Raw genomic sequence first — 6,000 nt, 5'->3', positions numbered from 1 at the left:
CTTTGATCTTTGTTTGGATCTATTTATTCACGACAAATGGTCTTGTTTCATGGATCATCACACTTTACAGAAAATTTGTGAATGTCTGTAAAAGAAAGCAACAGAAGTATTTTGTCACAGAAAAAACCCACTGATATAGCAAATAGCCCCTGCATTGTACCAACTACCAATAAATAAACCAAGAAAAGGGAATATTTAGCCCACACCTCCGGACCAGCAAGAGTCAGCAACACTGTTCTGAGACCTCCAGCAGTTAACCATTTCTGAGTTGAAAATCCCAGCAGCTCCATGAATAATTATCCCTTTCTTACAACCCCAACCCTTAGAAGCACCTCACATATACATAGAGATTCATACACACAAACACACAGTTCAAAATGACAGCTTGTTTTGTTTACATAAAGGCCATCTAACCACACTTGTATCCATGAAAAACTTCTGTGTTTGTTGAATCAAGCTGCATTAAGTAAAAGATACATAAGCATCCAGCTGACAATATATAATTTATGTATATTACAACAAGGTCAGGGAAAAAAATCTTTTTACTGCAAATGAACTGCAGTAAATAACCTAATAACAATCATATATAAACCTAAAACTTCAAATCATGACCATTTTAAATGAAGCATGACCAAGTGGTTGGGCAACAGTAGATAATCAATAGCCAATAATCATCGTTTCTTTTAACTGCAAATGCACAACTTGAGAGACAATATGCAAATGTCAACACAGTATCCTACCTGCAGACAAGTGTTGTTCCAGTCCATAACATCAAAGGTTGAAGATATGAGTTTAGAACATAATTTGTCCTACTCTTCCTCCAACTATTATCATTGCTCTATGAGATTGTTAAAATATGTGAGCCCGCTAACATGAATTATTGCTCTACAAATCATGTCACTTTAGGACAAACTGCTTCATATAGTGACTCCGCAGATGCCTCTGCAAGTCTCTCAAAAAAGAGATGCAAATCAAGTCAAAGTAAATGCATCAAAATATCTGAATGCAACAAACTATCATAAGATTGAAAAGAGGGAAAAAAGATTATGACAAACAGATGCACCTGTAGAAACATAATTAAGTAGTATGAAGAAAGCTATCCCCCTTTCTTGGATAGCAAGCCACAAGGAAAAAACAGATATGATGGTATTCTATTTTGGTTGACAGAATACTGCTTACAAGAGGCAATAAACAAAACGCACAACTGAACTACCTATGAAAATATTATTTGTCCAGGCATTCACCTATCTGTATCCAACAAGATCAAGCAGACAATGATTTCACTAAAAAATACATTCCTTACAAGACAGATCATGTCATTTTAGGACAAACTGCTTCAAGCAGATAAAAAATGACATCTTAATGAACTAAGTGAAGAGCCATGGCATGCATAACCATATGGTCAATAGTTTCCCCTTCTTTTTCCAGGTTGGGGAGTGCATTGGTCGACATGCCAATGGCGGAGTTAATTTTTTTTTCTTTTTTTATAGCAGTTCATAATAAGTATGATACGAGAAGTGATCAAGTAATACAGAAGAATCCTAGGTTCTCTAACCGCACAAAGATACAGAAGAACACCATGACAAATAATTCAAGAGAAAATCAGACAAAAAATACATCAGACTAATTTGCAAAAACCCTAAAAACATAATTTGTTTATTTTGTGTGCTCAGGGACATTTCACTACAAACAAAATCATACAATGCATTGCCTCATCTCAACCTAGATAACTCCTAAAACCAGTTGTTAGATGAGTAAAGGTAGTGACATGCAGAATTTCACAGTTAAGAAAATTAATAAGCTATATTCGGCAGTAGAACCGACCAGTAACATATGATCATCTTTTCTAAGATAGTACTTCATATTTCAGATTAGGAAAAGCAAGTCTCCAGTAAATGTCACTATCATATTATTCCACCTTTAGCAGGAAAGAGAAACCAACCATGAACATGGTCCCTACAACCACATACATGAATTCAGCCGATGCATCCCACCCTTGAAAAACTGTTATTCAAGATAAGCAGTTGTTTTGGTTAAGTAGAAACCAATAGAGAGCCTTAACCAAGAGAAACCAATTTTGAAAAGCCGCTATTCAAGATAAAGGATGCATTCCAACAACCACATACCCTGTTAGAAAATTCAGTAGATAGAGAATTTTTTTCTTTTCAAGAATAGGGACACCCTGTTAGAAATTAAAATCTCACAACTAGAAAAGGAAGCAGATCAGGTCATGCTGAAAATTAGCGTTTTTGCTCATGTTGACATCGTGGCCGTCTATTTGCATTTTGGATGAATGCCACGTGGTTTTGTTGACTTTTGAGCTTTTTAAAATGCAAATCGGATGGCCACGATGTCAGTATGAGCAAAAACGCTCATTTTCAGCATGACCTGATCTGCTTCCACTAGAAAAGCTAAAGAAAAAACAAGCATTGTGAAACAAAATAACACAAGGAGAGAAGCCAGCATCAAACCCAGCCACCCACTGATGCAGAATGATTTACACAATATCTGTTTGCCCCCCAAAATAAACCAATGTTCTCCTGAACAATATGTTGGCGTATTTGCAAAATCAAAACCAGAATGCAAATACGTACCAGTAGATGCCATGGATGCGACGTGCGGGTGCTCGGTGTTCTCTTCAGCCTATCGATGCCCACAATGAGCCTAGGCCTTAGGTCGATGGTGAGCAGGACCCTGAACCCACTGGGAATTACCAAAATATGGGCAATAGGACTAGAGGAATGGCTTTTGGCTAATAACTCTCATCATACATACAGCCCAACCCCTCCTTTTATAATAGGAGATATGGGTGGTCACGTGAATGCGGTCTCTCCACATTCACGTAACTTCCACCCCACTAGCCTTTGTTAACTACCCACTAACAGTGTCAAACCGGGTCACCTTTATGGGTTGGACCCAGACCCAAAATATTCAACATTCTCCCACTTGACCCATTGACACTAAAATTGTACTAAATCGAGGTTTATACCGTTATCTCGATTTAATTCTTCATGTGGGTTCACATGTTATCCTGTATCAAAAGAATGAATCATATGAGTCATGGAGATGGACATCTCTTTATGAAATGTCATATTTTCATGTATTACAATATAATTCATTTTCAGTGCTTTAGCACGTTAAGATTACCTTTATGAATAGGTTGGTCTATAACTCATTTTATTGGTCCTTTAATATTGTTATTTTGCTATTCTCTCTAACCAAATAAGAGATCATTTATGCAAAATCAACAATACACAAAACCATAGAGAATCAATTGATTTTCACAAATGTGATCACATAATGCATTGTCATACATAAGAAAGAATAAAAAAAACCATCCCCATTACATGTTCGAAATACAGGTGCTAACCCTTTAGTAAGGGGATCTAGAGTCATTTTCTTCGTACCAATTGTATCAGTACATATCAGATGATTCTCAATCATTTCTTTAACAACAAAATATTTTAACTCCATGTGTCAACACGAGGTTGAACTCTTGTTGTTATTTGAAAAAGACACGACTGCTTCATTATCACAAAGATCTTTAGTGGTCGCTAATAGAGTCCACAATACCAAGACCCATAACGAAGCTTCTTATCCAAATGGCCTGAGACGAAGTCTCGTATAGAGCAATAAATTCCGCATTTATGGTAAGAGCAACAACTGTAGACTGCTTTCCACTTCTCCATAAGACGACACCACCTGCTAATAGAAAGATATATCCAGTAGTAGATTTTCTACTGTCGAGACATCCTCCTAAGTCCGCATTAGAGTATCCAATGACCTCTAGGTGATGAACTTTTCTGGAGGTCAACATATAGTCCTTCGTTCCTTGTAAATAGTACAAGACCTTCTTCGCTGCCTTCCAGTGTGCAATGCCTAGATTTGACTGATATCTAACAAAGCATTCCTACAACAAATGCTATATCAGGTCATGTGCAAGTTTGCGTGTACTGCAAACTCCCAACCGCTGAAGCATATGAGATAGTTGTCATTTGAGCCTTTTCATTATCATCTTGAGGATGGTCCTTTAAGCTCAATTTATCCCCTTTCACTATGGGTGCCGAACCAGGAGAACAATTCCCCATCCCATATCTTTTAAGAACCATAAGGATATAGGATTTCTGAGAGAGGCCAAGAACACCCTTAGTTCTGTCACGACGAATCTCGATTCCAAGGACATACGTGGCCTCACCCATGTCCTTCATATCGAAACGAAAGGAAAGAAAATATGTTGTCTCATGTAATAGACTCAAATCATTAGTTGCAAGAAGAATGTCATCAACATATAAAACAAAAATTATGAACTTACTCCCACTAGTCTTAATGTAAATGCACTGATTGACAATGTTTTCAATAAATTCAAAGTTCATAATTACCTGATTGAACTTTTTATACCAATGGCGGAAGGCCTCTTTAAGTCCATAAATCAACATACACATATTGCAAGAGTACAAGGAATCATAGCATCAATTTGTAACAAGATGCATTTACACAAAAAAATTGTATTTTATTATCTAGGAAGTCAATTGTGAATGTCCCCTTACCTCGAAAGCAAGAATGAATACCTCACCCTGTAGTTGTTAGATCTGTTTATTACATAAAGCCTCATTTTAAAGATCAACATTTCTTTTAAATTTACAAAATTATCAAACTACCCTTTTCGAAGATAATCTGTTAGATCTCATTTCACATGTGTGTTTGACCATGAGAATAGGAAAAGCAAATTCCTCTTTGCATCTCAGTTCCAGCACACTAAACCTCACTCGATTATGAGTTTAGAGTGAAGAGCTGTGTCATTTTATCGATGTAGGTAGAACAAGGGTAAAATGGTCATTTTACCTCTCAAGTTGGTTTGGATTCGAATAACAGCACTTGCGATGGATCTAGCTGACCTTCTAGGTCTGTTTTTCAATTTTGGATCATATCTGAATTCTATACATATACCTAGATCAGGTACATATATAATAAGTTTGCTACTTCTAACAAACTAAGCTTGGTTGGCCTACTGGTTAGGGGTAGTTTCCTTATAAGAAATTGGGGGTTCAAATCCTAACGCTCACTCTTTCATACATATTTCTTTTCTTTTTACTAATCATATACTCTTGGAACTCATCCTCGGTTGGGTTCAACCCTAACCTCACATCAAACATAACCCAGACCTAGCCAGGTCTGGATCCAATCCCAACTAAACCTAAATGGGTTCAGTTTCTCTCAAATTTAGGCAGACTGGGTCCATATCTAGTTTGATCTGTTTGGGTCCATACTGGACTTGAAACGAAGACCTAGTCTATGTTTCTTATACTGGATCCAATTTTGGTTCGACTGATCTGGACCTGGTTCATATCGGGTTTTGTACCAAACGGGCCAAAACCCAATCCAATTTGGATTTGGATTCAAACTGGACCCAAACCTAATCCATTCTGGTTTTAATCCAATTAGATTCAAACCTGATCCATTATGGAGTTTGGTCCAACTGGAACCAAACCTCATCCATTCAGGGTTTGGTTCCACTAGATCCAAACCCAGATTCAGTTCATGATAAAAAAACTAAGACAATGATCATCTCGATTTTCCTTGATATATATATATATATATATATATATATATATATATATATATATATATATATTATAATCCTTTTTTTTAACCCTTGACCATACTCGATTTAGACCCAGACCGAGTCATCTAAGTTCCTTTTAAAACAAGCCGAGACAACGTTCCCTCTTTTGGTCAGACTCGGACTAGTTCCCACCAGACCGAGTCGGTCTACTTGTTCCTGAAGGAAAAACCCAGGAGCATCAGACCAAACTGGATCAGATCCTGACTCACCTAGGCCAGGACAAAAAGTGTTTAGCTCTCTGTCTCGTCTCCCTCTTGACCAGACTCGGTCTGGTTCCAGACAAATCAAGTCGGTTTGTGAGTAGACCAAGACAGAAAACAATTTCTCTCTGTCTCGCTCCACATTTGACCAGACTCAGTCTGGATGAACCCAGACTC

The 6,000-nt window shown here is 37.3% G+C and overlaps 1 protein-coding gene across 3 annotated transcripts in view; it reads right to left on the bottom strand.

The window, feature by feature from the left end:
- LOC149841530 (copper-transporting ATPase PAA2, chloroplastic-like) overlaps window positions 1-6,000 on the bottom strand; it is a 46,195-nt gene continuing 40,195 nt past the window's right edge. For 2 of the 3 annotated variants that reach the window (XR_016431450.1, XR_016431449.1), the window contains 2 exons: window positions 741-942; window positions 1-457 (listed from right to left, as the gene is read on the bottom strand). The gene's annotated coding sequence lies outside the window, so the exon portion shown is untranslated. The remainder of the gene's footprint in view (window positions 458-740; window positions 943-6,000) is intronic. The other variant, XM_090003895.1, reaches the window with a different exon arrangement.

Source organism: Nuphar pumila, chromosome 4 (assembly GCF_984573655.1).
Source record: "Nuphar pumila chromosome 4, dmNupPumi1.hap1.1, whole genome shotgun sequence".
Classification (NCBI taxonomy): Eukaryota; Viridiplantae; Streptophyta; class Magnoliopsida; order Nymphaeales; family Nymphaeaceae; genus Nuphar; species Nuphar pumila.
This window is presented reverse-complemented; position numbering and strand designations above follow the sequence as displayed.